This window comes from Neolamprologus multifasciatus, chromosome 6, assembly GCF_963576455.1.
Source record: "Neolamprologus multifasciatus chromosome 6, fNeoMul1.2, whole genome shotgun sequence".
NCBI classification, from domain to species: Eukaryota; Metazoa; Chordata; class Actinopteri; order Cichliformes; family Cichlidae; genus Neolamprologus; species Neolamprologus multifasciatus.
Window position 1 is genome coordinate 822975 of NC_140444.1, and position 17761 is coordinate 840735.

At 46.2% G+C, this 17761-nt stretch overlaps 1 pseudogene across 1 annotated transcript; it reads left to right on the forward strand.

The window, feature by feature from the left end:
* The first annotated feature begins 7783 nt into the window (after positions 1 to 7783).
* LOC146516066 (neuronal membrane glycoprotein M6-a-like) lies at positions 7784 to 17196 on the forward strand (annotated as a pseudogene). The gene is made up of 6 exons (XR_014874581.1): positions 7784 to 7980; positions 8939 to 9095; positions 9593 to 9750; positions 11205 to 11281; positions 11361 to 11426; positions 12264 to 17196. The product of XR_014874581.1 is annotated as a neuronal membrane glycoprotein M6-a-like (transcript).
* Positions 17197 to 17761: the final 565 nt, after the last annotated feature.

Here is a 17761-nt window from a genome sequence, read left to right on the forward strand (position 1 = left end):
ATAATGTTTGTCTCTTTTCTACAAATCCAGGCAAGGAAGCCCCAAAAAGTGGATTCAGAATCACTTTCTGGGATTAAACCAGAATATATCAGAAAGAAAATAATAAAATCACACATTTAAGAACATGGAAGCAGCAAATGCTTTTGGTTTTTGCTTTTATAAAATGAATGAAACTAATTTCCTTAAACTAATAATGAGTGAAACACTGTAACCACGCAGTTAAAATGCATTCATAGTTTGATTAAAATTTAGTTATCTTCAAGAATATTACATAACACATACTTGGCCCCAATTTAGTCTTTTAGGGTCTTACGTTCAAATGAGCCTCGGGTTAACTCTGAGTGCTGCTATATAAACAAAATTGAACTGAACAGAGCTGAAATTGGCCAGGGAAACACTGAACATGGAAACAACCTCATTTATTACAAACAGAACTACAAAAAAAATAATGACAAATAATTAAAAATTAGTTTTGGTCATTTAATTTATGGACGTTCATGCTTTTCTGCAAATGTAAGTTCACATAGTATCAAGATGGTGATATCAACTTAATGTTAATAAGGCCATCCATCCATCTTCTTCTGTTTATCCGGGCCGGATCGCGGGGGCAGCCGACAGACATAATCTCTCCAGCGTGTCCTGGGTCTGCCCCGGGGCCTCCTCCTGGTGGGGAATACCCACAACACCTCACCCGGGAGGCGCCCAGGAGGCATCCTTGTCAGATGCCCGAACCACCTCAACTGGCTCCTATCGATGTGGAGGAGCGGTGGCTCTACTCTGAGCTGAACTTCTCACCCTATCTCTAAGAAAGAGGCCAGCCACCCTTCGTAGAAACTTGATTCTGCCCCTTTTATCCGCGATCTTGTTCTTTTTGTCACTACGAAGAGCTCGTGACATTAGGTGAGGACTGACTGGTAAATCAACAATCAACTATGCTGTTGTTCTCAGCTCTCTCTTCACCACGATGGACTGGTACAGTCTCCACATCTGCAGCCACAGCAATAATCCGTCTGTCGATCTGTGAACAAGACCCAGACATACTTAAACTCCTCCACTTGGGGCAGGAACTCATCTCTGAGTGGGGACTCCACCCTTTAACAGCTGAGGACCATGGCCTCAGGCTTCAAGGTGCAGATTCTCATTCCCACCGCTTCACACTCGGCTGGGAACGTTCTCCAGGGTGAGCTGGGGCCGTCACCCGATGAAGCCAACAGAACCACATCATCTGTGATAAGCAGAGATGAGATTCTGAGACCACTCAAGTGGAAGCCATCATCCACCACACTGAACCCCTGGTGGAGTTCAACACTTACTCCTGCTGGCATTGCAGCCCAAGCTCTTACAATAGTTATACCGGCCCACTCCCCCCCCCCTCCCCGGACACTCAGAGGGACACGGTCGAATGCCTTGTCAAAGTCAATAAAACACAAGTAGACTGGTTGGGCAAACTCCCACACACCCTGAAATATCCTCAAGACAGTAAAGAGTTGGTCCAGTGTTCCACGACCGAAACCTCATTGTTCCTCCTGCATCCGAGGTTCGACTAACGGATGAACTTTCCTTTCCAGCACCCTGGCGTAGACTTTCCCAGGGAGGCTGAGTGTGACACCCCATCCAATCCAGAACTACCACCCCACATCTCCAAACAAGACAGCCTTACAGTATCCGTAGCCTTTAGGAACTCAGGGCAAACCGTATCCACTCAGGGGCCCTGCCACCAAGGAGATGTTTAACTGCCTCGGTGACCTCACCCCAAGAGATAGGTGAGCCATCTCCCCCATCCCCAGATTCTGATTCCTGTACGGATGCCATGCCAGTGGGATTATCTTCAGCTGAAAACAGCAGAACCCCACCACCACTGCACACTGTGTGGGTAGAGCACCACTTTCCCCTGATGGTTTACCAGAAATGCTTTGAGGCAGACCAAAACTCTTATTCCATGTCCTCGTGGCCACCTGATCAAACTTACACACACATTGTGTTCATTATGGTGGACGTCCAATAACAGACCACAGCTCGGGTTCAGATGAGGCAGGTTGTTCCTTCCAACCGTGCCCCTCCAGGTCTCACCGTGGTCGCCAAAGTAAGCAATGAAGTCTCCCGGTAAGACGACAGCGTCACCAGATGAAGCATTCACAGGGACCCCACTCAGTGATCCCATGAAGGCTCGGTACTCTGAACTATCATTCAGCGTCCAGATGAAAGTCAGGACCCGTTCCCCGACCCAAAGGCAAAGGGAAGGAACGCTCTTGTCCACCAGGAAACACCCCAGTATACAGGCAGACAGTGGAGGAGATACAGCACCCAGATACCCACCCGCCGCCACTCACGGAGGGCAACTCCACACTGGGACTGAGTCCAGCCCCTCTCCAAGAGACTGGTTCCAGAGCCCAAGCAGTTCTTTGAGGTGGGCCCGACTGTATCTCGTTGGTATCTCTCAGCTTCATGCTCATAGATAGAAATCTAACTTTAAACTGCCACAAAACCACTAAAGCAGCAACATAACCAGAACCTACACTCAGTACATCCCTACAGGTTTTGCAAATCCAATGCAAGTTCTTCAATAGGTTTACAGGGAAATATGTTGTACTGGAAAAGATTGATTCAGTCACAGTTTACGGTCCAAATATCAGTTCAATAAAGAGTCCGATCTGATTGTTTTGTTTCTATCGTGAACATGTTGGAGGTACAGTGTGTGTTTGTCCCGCAGGATTATGAGGCTGATGATCAGCACTGATCTGCAGTGGAACAGCAAATGGATTCCTGCGATCATCTGAAAAAATAAGCTCCTCCTAAACAAAGAAAGCACACACACAGATGCAGCACGCAGTCTGTCCCGGTTTTTACCAGGTCACTGGGTCTTTCCTGCGTTTAAAGCCCAAATATGGAAATATGACGGGATTATAACATGGCTCAAATTCAGGACACACACAGATATGTGCTGATAATGAAAACACCCAGACAGCAACATACTGCAGAAACAGCTTCACAGCACATTTATATTATCAAGCTGTGCATGTGTGCGTGTGTGTGTGTGTGTGTGTGTGTGTGCATCCATCTGCCTCACAGCTCAAACATGCATGAATGTGTGTGAGACTCAGAGCCACGAGCCGACTCAGCTGCACGGGGACGTTTTGTTAAATGGAGTCAGCGCAGCAAAATGGTACCTTCCTGCTGGCAGAGCCGCCATGTTTGTTCCTTCGTTGGCGGCTCACGTTGTTGCAGAGAAACATGCAAAATCTGCAGCGAACGTCAATGTTTTCCTCAAAACTCAGACGATGAAAAACATGCTGTGTGTGTGTGAGAGAGACAGTGTGCATTAGTGAGACTGTAGCCCTCACAGTGCTGCGCTGTTGCCATGACAACGCTACAGGCAAAGTGGGTCAGCAGGCTCCTGCCACACCCCAGTTGGCATGGCAACAAGGCTGGTCAATTAAACCTGAGCAGCATGATGACTCACACACGCACACATGTACACCACTTTTCTTTGTCACCCCCTGTTGTGTGTGTGTGTGTGTGTGTGTGTGTGTGTGTGTGTGTGTGTGTGTGATTTTGTCCAGTATGCTTGAATTGAAAGTCCTCGTAATATGAGTGGAGGGTGAAGTAACTGGGTGGGGCTGATGGAGGACGTGCAGGCTGTGACATCACAACCAACTGTCAGTCAAAGAAACACACACCGCTACCACAGACTGTAGATAAATGATGGAGCCACTTCCCGGGTTGTGAGGCTCTGTTCTGAAGCGTCACATGTGTAAATTTTGTTGTCAGCGTGATGGATGCTTGGTGCTCCACCTGAGGATGGAGTACAGATCTGCTCACTGGTTCTCAGAAACAAACCCTGAAGCGGCAGCTCAGACTTCTGGGACTGGAGCACAGCACGGCGTGTCCTGTGATGGAGACTGTAATTACCTCCAGGTTGAAAAAAGGCGTTCTTGATTCCTACTGGCATTTATTGGACGCAGGTGCCGCCAACTATGCTGCGAGACCCGTACAAAATGTCGACACATTCTGCACTGCACTGACCAACACTCGACAGCTCTGTCACAAATAAACATCTTATTTCCACACCAACACAAAAAGCACAAATTGCGTATCTCATTGATCGCATTAACTGGGAGGGGTTAATAAAAACACACCTTGCAGTACCCCCGTTTCACCCACACACTGGGAAAACTGCCACCCGCTGAGAAAGGGAAATGCTGCCCTCTACTGACTGTGGCGTGTAACTGAAAATATCGTCAACCCTAAACAACAGATTGAACATTGGTTCCACCCTGGAAACATTTTGTAGAACCTTTAAAAGCTCACTGGCTTTTAATCTGAAATTATATTTTATTTATGTATTTATTTGCATTATTATTTTATTTTGAAGTTCCTGACGTGTCTTCTCTGTGCACATAAAGCAGCCATCACTGGCTTTTAATCTGTCCCCCTGCTGTGTGTGACTGCTGTGATCGTGTGTCGCTCCTCAAAGACAGAACTGAACACTGGATCCTGATTTCTGAGCCCGAACACCTCCTGCTAATGAGCTGCTTATGCTGCACCTCCTGTGCTGACGAGCTTTAAGCGATCTGCAGCATAAAACACGTCTACAGTGATTTCACCCATCAGCTGTAGTGTCACCACTGACAACAACCCAGTGAGTCACCGTGTACTCGAATACTCCTCTCCTGCTTCTGCATGTGTGCAAGACGGATGAGCTAAACTACACCAGGGAGGAAATATAGATGTTTGCGTTAAACGGTGGAAGAAGTCCAGCAGGGAGAGATGTTGTTCTGCTGCCTCCCGTCGTTGCGTTACTGTCATTATTTCTGCACTGAAAAGCTTCTCAGAGAGGAAAGATCACTGTTTATCTGGCAGCCACACAAATGAATCATTTGAAAATAGCCGAATTGTTGGTGCATCATTCGCAGCTACTGCACGATTACATAATGTGGCAGTTGGAGAGCTCTAATTAATCATTCCAAGCACAGGAGAATGGCTCTGGACAACAGGCAGAGTGATCAGAAGTAACCTCTCACTGCAAAAGACTCAGCAGGAGCGCTAGCATGGACGAGGACGAGGAGGAGCGGGTTAAGGTGCTCCAGCCTTTTCTTCCTCAAATACAATATGCAAATTAGAAATTTGTGCTGCTAAGACCAAATGATTCACAAAGAGGTTACAACCTTCACTTTGCATGCTTTCATTGCAAAGTTCACTGAAGAATAACCTACGATTCCCCAAAGAAACCAACCAAAGGTCCAATGGGAGACCAAGAAAGTCATATGTGTGTTTAAAATCCTCCCACCAGGAGTGAGAATGTTAGTACTGAAATAAATGTACTTCAGGACGTTTTCACAGGAAAAAGTATAATTAGCTCAGATTTAATCCAGTTTTTTAATAAGGGAGCATTGTCTGTCGGCTCCTGTGCTGTAGGAAGGTTGTTTTGAGCCCCGTGCTGTTTCTACTTGCATCCTGAGCCAATATTTAAAATGTATTGCATTGAATTCAGCTGATTGTGGGGAAGAAGCCAAGTGAATGTCAGTTTATATGTGCAGCGGCTCTTGCATTGTGTCAGTTTAACTGACTGCGTGACACATTGTTTGTCTGTGGATGAGGCTTATTGTCCATGAGGAGGTAAGAGCTGCTAATCAACCGGATCATTTAAAGCTACATCAAACTGGTCATTAAAACACTCACAGCTAATAAAACCCTTCAGGAGGCATTTAGGCATCACGTTTCATCTCCTGCTCTCGGAGGAGGAAGAGCCGCGGCCGTCGCTGCATTGATCTCTGCTCGGCTGATCTTCTTCAGCTTTTAAAATGTTCATTTTTGCTCTTCAGTATTTAAAGGAGTCATTTTTTAGGAACGTCAAATGAAAGTTATTGCAGCCGCATTATTTCCTGTAGGCCAACATTCACGGAGCAAACTGGGAGTTTTGGTTTCTGCACTTAAATGTAAAACTTTATGTTGTGACTTTATGTTGCTGCTCCATGTAATGACCGACCCGGCGGTGCACATGTTCGTTTTACCGCCGTGTGTGTGCTCATAATGTGCGAATCATGAACGAATCGTTCAGTACTTGAGAATCACTTTACTGACTCGTGAATCGTGATTCACAAGCCTAACTGACTCATTCCTGTTGCTGTTAGCAAACTAATTTCATTAATAGAAATATATCTAGCTTATAATAAAATTGTGTGTGTGTGTGGGGGGACAACAGCCAGTTTCTTAAACAGAAACATTTCTGCTCTGAACTGGAAGAAAAAACCCTGAGTAGAAGCTCACATCAAGACAATCCGGTCTTTAAGTGATGACATGCTGAATCCTGCTTCAGGGCCCACACTACCTTGCGTTTCATTGGGCTAATGTGCTTTAAACATGTTTTAATGCTTTGTAACTTGTTCTATTTCCTCTCAACAAGCCCATAAAAACAGTCAGTGATCACTGTCGACCTCTCTCGGTTTTATTACTGCTAATCATTTTAAAGCTCAGTTTTTAAACATTCCGATGTAACTACAGCCCATGCCGTTGCAGTATATTAATGACTAACCTCGTATTGTGGATGGATTATCTCAGTTGTTCTCCTGGCTGAAGTTTGGTCCGTTTACAGCATCCTGCCATGCGATTACATTTGTCTCTAACCACCAGGAACCATCACATTAACTTTATAGAGTGGAAAAAAGTTAGCGTTCATCCTCCAGCTTCACTGTGCATAATGTTATGCTACATAGCTGTGTCGCTAGCGGTCACATAGCACAACATTATATAACAGCTAGCCCAACTTCAGTAACCCTACAAACGTCACTGCTGTTTAGTTTTCTGTCTTCATTTATGTTGGAAGTGATAGCAGAGCTGTACGTTTGAATTTTTTCATAAATCTCTCAGTCAGCACATGCTATATCATGTTTAGGTAACTAGCGAAACTAGTGATCTAACTTCCGCTAACTTCCTGTTAACTTCTAACTCCATTAAATTTAATAAATTCTGTTTTCATGGAGGCCTGGATGTTAAACTTAACAGATGTTTAAGTTTAACATCTCAGATGAAAGAATTTAGACAGTTTTTCAACTCTCAGTAATGCTGTAGTGATCGTTTGACTTTGGGACCTGCAGCGGAGCTTAGAACCCGGACGCAGCTAATGACGTCAGACTTAAAGACCGGATAGCTCCTCAGTTCACAGTAGCATCGCGCTGCTAACATGCTAACAGCACATTTGAGTTACTCACCCCCCCTCCCCCTCCTTCCTGTGCTGAATCGTAGCATGAACGAATTCTGTTTAATCAGCCACGAAGGACACACCCGACCCATCCTTCAAATCTGGGAAAAGAAGGACGCATTTGTTGGCCACATTCGGAGGAGTCTACGAATTTGGACAGCGTTCGTCGCGTTGCTGTGACGTAATCGGCCTACAAATGCGTCCTCAGGAGGATGCAGCCCATGAATTTGGACACGACCACTCACCCCCCTCCCTCCTGGCTTACAGCTTCTTCTTCTTCTTGGTTGGCGACCAATGTTAAGGCGCATTACCGCCTCCTGGCTCACAGCTCAGTGGACATTTAGATGAGAAAATATATATTGACACATTTGAGGAAAATATTAATAAAATAAAGTAAAAATAAATAAAATAAACGTTCCCTTTAAGAATCTTAATTTTTTTTTTGCTCTTTTTTGCTCTATAAAATAGTGGTTTTTCTTTTACCATCATTCCTCATAACCCCGCCCCGTGTCTTCTCCTTTGCTTTCATCATCGTCATATAGAATTTGTTGAACTGCAGTCAGACTAACGGTTTCTCTCTCTGTCTCAGGCTGTAAGGAGTGCTGCGAGCGATGTGTGGGCAGCCTGCCCTGGGCGTCGCTCATTGCCACCATCCTCCTCTACATGGGGCGTGGCCTTGTTCTGTGGGTGTGGCCACGAGGCTTTGAGCGCACCGTCACCATCCTCCAGAACTACTTTGAAGTCATCAGAGCCCCGGGAGACACCCTGGATGTGTTCACCATGTGAGTGTTTCATCTTTTCTCTGTAGTATTAATAATCACTCTGAATAATCACGAACTCCAAACAGAACGAGCTGAAGTCAACTGAAGCGCATAGCCTGTATATAAAAGATGAACGCAGCCATTGGTTTCAGTGTTTTCTCTTTTTTTTTTAATTGATAATGGGTCCTAATTGGTGCATCCCATCGCTAGTAATATCCAAAATAAAATTCTAAAACTTCACTCACCAGAAATGGAGCATAGGCTGCTAACAGCACAGGAAACTGTATTATTGGGCACAGTTTATCTCAAGTTCAGGCCACGCCCCTTCCTGCTATACAGCTATAAATCCCTTGTTGGCCCACACAGTTGTTTGTTCTAGTTTCTTACCCCGCCCCTCCAGGCCCGGGAACCCGCACCTCTCCTTTATTACGTGGTCTCCAACCTGCAGCCTTTGAGCTAGCTCGTAGCCTCTGGGGCTAGCCCGTTGCTTCATTGTTATTAAAAGTGTTTCATTCACATCATCGTCCAGACTCCAGTCAGCCGAGGTGAGGGCTAGAAGTCAGTTAGCAGCTACAGCTGCCTGTGTTGCCATCCACCTGTCAATCAAAGAGACCACGCCCCTAACCGTGCATGCAGTCATGCCGGCTGTAAACATGATTATTTCTGCTGTAACCTTTTAACAGTGTAGAGACCGACTCACTGCTGGAGCTTCTAGTGGACACTACTGGAACTGCAGTTTTTGGCTCTTCAGTGTTTTTTTAAAAAAAAAATGTAAACAAACGAGAAAATAAAATTAGGAATGGCTACGTTTACACCACTTACATTTTTAATGTGAATAAATCCTCCATGATTCTCTGGTTTCTGGCAGTTCCTTGTGGTGATTTAGCTGAAGATGCTTAAGAAGTCTGAAGAGCACTCGAAGCATGAAATAATAAGCAGTCATTAATTAGCGACGCTGTGATGTGTGTCCTCTCCGCAGCATCGACATCCTGAAGTACATCATTTATGGCCTTGCAGCTGGATTCTTTGTGTTTGGAGTGCTGCTGCTGGTGGAGGGCTTTTTCACCACCGGAGCCATCCGCGATCTCTACGGAGAGTTCAAGATCACTGCCTGCGGACGCTGCCTTACTGCATTCGTGAGTCAAAACTCCTAAAACTCATCAAGACATATTTGTGTTTAAGTTAGTGTTAATTTAAACAAAGAAGCTGCTGAAAGGATGGACGTGGTGACCCTTTCCTATTTTATACAAACTCCACTTTGCTAATGAGGGACAATAATTAGCTTGATGTCACATGACCATAAATGACCGCAGAAGGTTACCATCATGATATTTACTGTGCAGAGTAGTGAGATTCATATTGACCAGGAGATAAAGTGTTGCACAAACATTAAAGTTGTTTTACACACACACACACGCACACACACACACACACACACACACACACATGCACACACACACACACACACTTAATAAAGATAAAAGGAAAGCAAATAGCTCGACTTGTTTGATACATTACATGGTCGAAACAATTTGAAGTATTTTGCACTTTTTTAGTGCGACCTGAATAAAGACTTTTGTGAGCTGAGCGCGATGCACAGCAGTGCGAGACTAACGTGTGCCTGTGTTTGCAGCTGATGTTCCTGGCCTACCTGTTCTTCCTGGTGTGGCTCGGCGTGACAGCATCACCAGCCTGCCGGTCTTCATGTACTTCAACGTTTGGGTCCATGTGTCAGAAACACCAGCGTCGTGGTGGAGGGAACCAACCTCTGCCTGGACCTGCGTCAGTTTGGTACGCAGACTTTGCACCCTTTGCTTTTTGCACCCTGATGTTAAATGAACTTCCAATCATGAACAGCTACATTTCTAACCTCTGCAGGCTTTGCACAACGCATTTTCTGAGTTTGAGTTAACTGGTTTTCCCAGTTTGATGCAGTTTATGTGAGATGCTGTAAACGAGTGACGAGTTCAGCTTGATGAGCTCAGCTGCCTTTAAACAAATGACTGTAATTTTTCCGTGCTGCTGCTCCGAGCTCAGACCGGCCCCTTCCATTGATCCGTGCACCTCTAATTTATGTGTGAAACATCTTTTCCTTCACTTTGTTGGATTTAACAGACTGGAAATCTTCTTCATGCGCTGCTGCTCAGATTTTTAACTCAGCCTGTTCTTTGTTCTGTGATTAAAAGTAAGATCCTGGATCACCCGATCGCTGCTTAGAGCTGGCAGGTTAATGGTGACTCACCAAAACACCAAACTGGCACATATCATGGAAAAACCTGTGTGTGTGCAGAAGAAGTGCCAAATACCAGCAGAAAGCTGCAAAGCCTTCCAGGCCCTGCAACGACATCCGAGAATCGGACGCTCGAGAGGAAAAACATTGATCTGAAATATCTGCAAATTCATTAATGACAGAAAACGTCCGAGCTCAGCCTGTCGGTCGGTGTTTCTGGTGTTTGATGACGTCCTGAACATGTGTTTGAGGGGTTAGACAGCTGTGGGTGTGACTGAATAACAGCAGCGACGGCGGTCTGGCTCTCTTCAGACATCCTGAGAACAGATCACAGAAATAAATCCACACCTCAGAAATGTCAGGAAGCAGTAACGGAACATGTTTGTCTCTGGGTGTCTCTGCCTGCATTCATGGAGCCACGGCTCCACCTTAAATCAGTACAATGTCAGATGTCATTCGGCATTTAAGGTGCCAGACGTTGGCCCGGTTTGGCCCAGAGGTGCCAGCTGTCTGGATTCTTTATGCAGATTATTTTTCTCTGCCTGATTATCATCACCTGTCTTTACAACAGCATGTTAGCATGACTTAGCTGCTAATAAAACTCAGTAATGAGTGATCATCGTGCACATTACTGTGTGCACGATGCAGCACTGCCCACCATGTTGTTCTCAGGATGCCTACATTAAAACAAAAGGCACCACCAGAGGCCTTGTGTGCGCTCACTCACTGCGCTGCCATCTGCTGTTCAACATTTAGACTGCAGCAGGCCTCAGCAGCAAACGAATGAAGATTTCTCAGGAGGAAAAACATTAAAGATGAATTCCTGGTTCATGAGGCGCTGCGCTCTGGACTGTGATTGCTTGAAGGCCGTTCCCAGCGGCTGACAGTCCAGGAGTGGGAAGCGTTGATCTCGGTCAGCTTTAATTAAAGAAACGCTAGGGGACCGTCCGAGCGCTGCGATAGGCAGAGATTCCCCGGTTTGTTCAGAGGCTAACAGAGCGTTTGTGCTTCTCAGGAGCGGTGAGCATCTCCGAGGAGAGGAAGTTGTGCACGCAGTCCGAGAAGTTCGTCAAGATGTGCGAATCCAACGAGGTGAGAACGCAGCAAAAACACGTGCACGTGATAACCCGTCGGCACAAATCCACCACATCATGCGTATGTTGTGTTGCAGCTGGACTTGACCTTCCATCTGTTCGTGTGCGCACTAGCAGGAGCAGGAGCTGCTGTCATCGCCATGGTAAGAACCATCATTCTCATATCTGATTGGTTATAATTTGTTCTGCCATTATGGTTTTTAATGATTGGTGCAAGCGAAGGAAACAGACATCGTCCCTGCAGACAGGGAGAGAAAAGAGTCAGAGTGTAAAACCCAGTCCTGCCGTCTGCAGTGAGACAGACGGTGAGTCACCGGCGTCTCCAGAGCCGAGGCGTGGAGACGCTCGCGTCCTTCCATCCTCACTCCAAGCACACATTCACAAACTGAGCCTTTCTGAATAATCTCCGATGTTTCCCGTGCACAGATCTGTACAAGCGAAGCACCGGCACTCGTCCACACACACAAATCTGCGTGAGGGACGTTTCATTTGTCAACTTACTGAAGGGGATGAAACCCCTATGTTTGTATATGAAAGAGTATATCACACACACGGCGCAGCAACAGCAGTGAGTTGCTGTGCCGTGCTTTAACACTAGGGGCCGCCAGAGGGAGCGGCTCGTGTGCACAGTGTGGGATTAACGGCGTTAGACTTGACCCGTGTTCGGTATCAGCTCGTGGGCTGTACCCGTGTTTGCTCCAGGAAGGTGACTACATGTGCACTTCCTCTATTAAATTCAAGTAAACCTGTTAAAAACATACAGCTGCAGTTTTTAGAAACAAAGTAAACACATCCTGTCGTCCTTCTGCCTTTAAAGGCGAGATGTGACCCCCTCATCTGGCCTCCTTTTCCTGCAGCACTGATGTGATGGTGTAGGAACAGTCCAAACCAGCGGATCCCAGATAAGCCGCTCAGTCTGTCTCAGTCAGTCTGTCGGACGAGTCGGTGATGTTTGATCAGTCTCCTGCGTTTCCTCTCAGGTGCACTTCCTGATGGCTCTAGCCGCTAACTGGGGCTACCTGAAGGACGCCAGTCGGATGCAGAAGTACGAGGACATCAAGTCGAAGGAGGAGCAGGAGCTGCACGACATCCACTCTACACGCTCCAAAGAACGCCTCAATGCCTACACATAAACACGCCGCCACGAGGAACGACACACACACTTACCTGTCAGACACACACGCACACACGGGTGAAAAAGATTCATTCAAACAAATTTACAGACACGAGTAGAAATTAGAGGATAAGAAACCCCTGAGATCACCGACGCCCTCCTCATCCTCAGCTCTGCGGTCGATCGTTGCTGGTCTGCTCCAAGTTTAACACGATAAATCGTCCAGATTCACCAACCCTAAAGCGGTCGGACATTTTATTCTGAAGGTTTCTGAATGTGATGGTGTGAGTTTTCAGGCCTTTCAGAGTAAAATGCTGCACAAACAAAAGTTCTCACTGATAACACAAACCAGCGTAACGAGGAAATGCCAAAAATCACCGCGGACGAACCCAAAGAAGGAGAATTATTTCAATCTGATCGCCTAAAGACTCCAAACAGCAACGATCTGCAGCAGACGCATGAGGACGGCGTCCGTGAGCTCATCGTCAACACACACACACACACACACACACACACACACACACACGTAGATGTGACTGAATGGTCGGTGTTGTTTGGTGGTGTCATGCTGTGTTGTGTCGTTCGCCACGCTATGATGATGGTGTCACAGAGGAATAAGGTCCCCGAGGAAATTTGTGCCTCCCGGGTACAAATGGGTAGCTTTGCCAACTCCCCCCACCCCCTCCTTTCTCCCTCCCTGACCTCTGACCTCTTCACGTTGAGCCCAGTTTCACTAGTTGTTTCCTAGTTTCGTAGTGGGGCGGGGTTTTGGAAACAAAAAGCACTGGATTGGTTAACCAGCAGGTGGTCGGAGACCCGCCTGAGGTTAGCGTTGAGCTCGAGCTTTGGTTATAGCGTTTTCAACCATAACCACGGGCCGATCACGACAACCTGCAGGAGAGATTTTACCCGTTAATTACGCAAAAATGATCGCAGAAAATTCGATGTCATGAACACGACCAAATTCTCTCAATGCGTCTCTATTTCTGCGTATCTTCTTATTCTGAGGCTGACAGCACGCACGGCGGCAGCGGGGGTGCAGCTAGTGAAACGGGGCTCCCTTCCCCCCCCCTCTTCGTCCCCTGATTGTACAAACTTGTGATTCGTCCTCAGAAACAGCACATCTTAGCAGCACAAAGTCTTTTAGTCATCATCTCATCCGTCTGTTACGTAACGTTTTCTCACTTTTCAGGGATTTTGCCACATTTTTATTCGGATTCTTTCTGTGTGATTTTAGCACCGGGGTATTTAAACGGGGGTGGGGGGTGGGGGGCTGTAACATTACCAGGTGATGATTCAGTATTTCAGATTCTGCACACACACACACACACACACAAGCGTATACACCAGTCATCTCGAGCGATTCGTTGTTCTCATGCTTCCTGTTTTGCGTTCTTTGGCGACGCCCTGATGCGACCAAAACGTTATTTGTAAGTTGAGTCAGAAAAATCAGCGACACCAACCGCAGGCTGACGGCGGCAGAGGATCGGCAGGAATTCTGGGTAGTGTTTGTGTGTTGGCGGTGGTGGAGTCTGAAGCAGATTGTAGGGCGGAGGAAGAGGAATGACGTTCCAGCGAATAAGCTAATGGTTCAGGGCCGGCTGCTCTCGTGTCCTGTAACGCTCTCCTCGGGTTGCTGGGTTACTCTGGACCAGCGGAGCTTCCCGGTTCTCCACAGTCGCAGTTCTCCATGCGAGGTTTTATCAGCAGATAAAAATGCAGTCAACACGTTTAATAAGCTCGACGTCCGTCTAACGCAGTGGGCTCAGGTCCAAACGCTGTTCGGTCTTTGTTCAGCAAGAGAAGAAGAAGCGTGCAGGTGAGGATGGTGATGACTCTCTATCTGCCAGTAGAGATGACTGAGAGCGAGATGAAGATGATGACATGATGGTTTGATGTGATGAGACTACCGGCGCGCGCACACACACACACACAAACACACACAAACACTCCACCACCGCCATCACTCTGAGCCATAACTCTTTACTTTTCACGATGACATTTCACTATTTTATTATCAACTTTTAATCTTTGAAACTTTTTAAATGTGAAATCATTTAATTAGAAAAAAGAAATGTGTTTTTTTTCTCTTTTCCTTTCGCGTGTGGGCGGTGCTAAATCGCTGCACCCACGTTAACTCTGTACAAAGATATACATATATGTGAAACGGTCGAGGTGAGCAGCCGGGAGGAGGATTTCCTACGGGTCAGAGTCCGGAGGGGGCGGCGGTTCAGTCCCAATGTCCTGATCCTCTGCTCCCCGCACACAGCTGCACTTACACCTCGACGCTCCGAGCCGCAGTAAAAGTTTAAATCGGCGCCTCGGCTCCAGTAACCAAGACGACCAACGTCCAGATTCGCTGGCTTCACACGTGGGTCCTCCTGATTGGTTGTGACTCTCTAAACAGTTATTTTGAGTGATTCAACGATGGGTCGCTTAATGCTAAATGCTAATGCTAACTTAATGCTAAAAAACTAATTTCGCTTATTTAAAAAATGTGTGCTAGCTGATTGGTTTAAACTCAGATAAAAGCTTTGATGTTAGACAGCACAGATGCTGATTGGCTGAAGCATTCACGGGACGCCATCCAATCAGGACGTGTTGGGAGCGTTTACAGCAGAAATAAAGAGCCGTTAGCATCTGTGCTAACTGCTTCGCGGCGTGTAACTGCAGCTGACCACCAAAAGCACCGCGGCGTCATCGAGGGGCGCCTTCGCCGGACTCGCGGCCTGTTCAGGTGTGTCCCGGCTGCACACGGTCAGTATTTTTAAGGGTCTAGTTTTACAGTAACAGTATTCTATCATTTCATTGCCTGACAATGGATGTCTTGTCAGTGTTTTTAACCTCAGATAAAAGAAAAAATAGTTTTTTGTGCACTTATTGACCATCGTGAGCTCTCTCTCTTATTCTTGGTGTGTAAGTGCATTGAGATCCCCACTGTGGGACCCGTGTATAGTCTTGCAGCATTGGTTATAACCTGAAGAAATAACAATGATGAAAACGAATGAATTCATAAAAATGAAGATAATCTTATACTACATAAAAAAGACAGTGACTCTAGTTGTTGTTTGTGGCATGGTTATGCATTCAATGGTCATAATTTTAACGATTAAAACAAACAAAAAAAAAGTCATTTTTTTTCCACTGGCGCTGTTCTGCTGTTTTTATTTTCCACTTTTCCGTGTGCAGTATTGCCGTTCCTGTTGCTAATGGTGTTGCTAAGCTAGCTTGCTTGCTCAGTTGTTTACCACCAGAGCAATATATTGTAGCAGTTTGACAAAATCGAGACGTTAAAAACAACAAGTCCATTCAATTTACGGCATACAAGTGCATGAATTTATGATTGCAAGTCTTCAGTGATATGATTATGGTGTTCTGTATTGTTTATCCTAATAAAGCGGATTTGCAGATGTGGTGTAATGTATTGCTCTGGCCACCCGTTTCCCTGCACCCACCTCTGCTCACGTGCTCCTCCTCGCCCACCTCGCAAACACACGGCTCGGACGCTTTCACGTGGTGGATTTCAGACGAATGATCGGAAACGCAGAATTCAAACTTCCAGTGCTGCTGGATGTGGAGGACCACAACGGCCATTGGTTAAAACAGACGTGAATAAATTAACAAACACGTCTTTAATGCAAAAATAATATTTATACAAAATAGGTTTCTTAGCTTAATTGTTTTTGGAATTAGTCATCTGTTTTTGGTTCTTTCTGTGTTTCGGCTTCATTATGCAAGCAAGACCCAGAGAGCTGATTCTGCTCACCTGGGTGTTACCTTTGGTCACCATCCAGGTGACCAAATGCACCGCTGAATCGTCTCTGGGTCAGCGACGGTGTGCTGACTCCTGCTGGTCGCTAGACCAAGGTCGGTCTCTGCGAGGCAAACGCATCAGTCGTGTTAAGTTTGGCTTGTGTTCGGTGCACAAACACGGATGCAAACTCAAACGTTAGTTTATGCAAAACTGTCAGAAATGCTTAATAATCTGAATGATGGCAGTTCTGGTCGTCCAGTCTGAAGGTGAAGAAGAAAGAAGCCCGACTGTCGGCTTCTCCCGACTGCTGTACGAGTCGTGCTGTCAGTGGCACAGAACAGATTTGGCCCAAATGAAACCAAAACACCTGAGACAGGTGACCCGAGAGGCTCGGCCCGCTGTTGTAGTCGGGTGGAGGAGGACGTGAGCAGCTCGCTCTCCATTCGTTCAAGTCTCCTCATCTGACTGTCTAACCCACATGTAAAGACGAACGCGTGTGATGACACGTTCTGATCCTGCGTCCTCTGTCTGCTCGCTGAGCGCGGCTGAACCATTCCAGGATCCCGAGCGCGGGATCAGAAACCCGAGCGCGTCGGCGCGATCGAGCATGAATTTCAATGACATGACGTCTGAGTTCCAACCCGCTGTGAGGAGGTTTGCCGTGTTCCCACAGCGCTGAATCACATGGGGGAGATCAGACCCTCTGTGCCTCTCGTCCATCGTGAAGCCGCAGATCTAAAAGCTGATGATGTCAGTCCGTGACCTTCCACTGATCATCACGTGTTTCAGATTCATGCATTATGTGAGGTTGGACATCTTGGACGTTGGAGGTCGTTTTTTTCTGTTTCTCTATAGTGTGCTAGACTTTTTGTACTTCACTCTGGTTGCTTAGTAGCAGGCTTCATCTGATTCACTCCTCCATCTTTGTACATATGTGTGCCAACAGCTTGGGCAGACAGTGGCTTTTTTATTTGTAAAGACATAAACTTGCTTGCATATATAAATAAAATGAAATAATACACTTGTGTACTTGTTAATAAGGGAACATCCTGAGTTTGTGTCTTCATTTCTCTCACAAAGTCATTAGAAATAATGAAAAAAGGATAATAAGGATGTTACGTCATCCTCACACTGAGTGATGAAACATCAACGTGTGGCGCAGAGGATGAATAAAAGACGCTTTATCATCCACGATGGAAGCTGCTGTGATTAATATTTTTGGTGATAGATACAATAAATCTGATCAGAGTTATGAAGGATGTTTATGCACAAAGGCCTCACACCACAGGTACAGCTCGTGATGTCACCTGCTTCATGCAGGCCTTTATCCAAGGAAAGGAAACAGGCTGGCACAGGGAGGACACGAAGACTCTAAAGGCCTAACTGAACACGAGGACCAAGCCCTTCTCGATAAAGGCTGTAACAGCGCCATCTCGTGGTCACATTTATGCATTACAGCGTAAAAAAAAAAACTGGCTGCCGTTGAGCAGTCAGCAGGTTTCTGAGTGAGCGCTGACGTCTTCTAAGCAACAAGGACTAAACCATCGTTTATGTTTCCTCCGTTTTGTATTATTACCTGATGGTTTTGCATTAGGGCTGCCACAAACGAT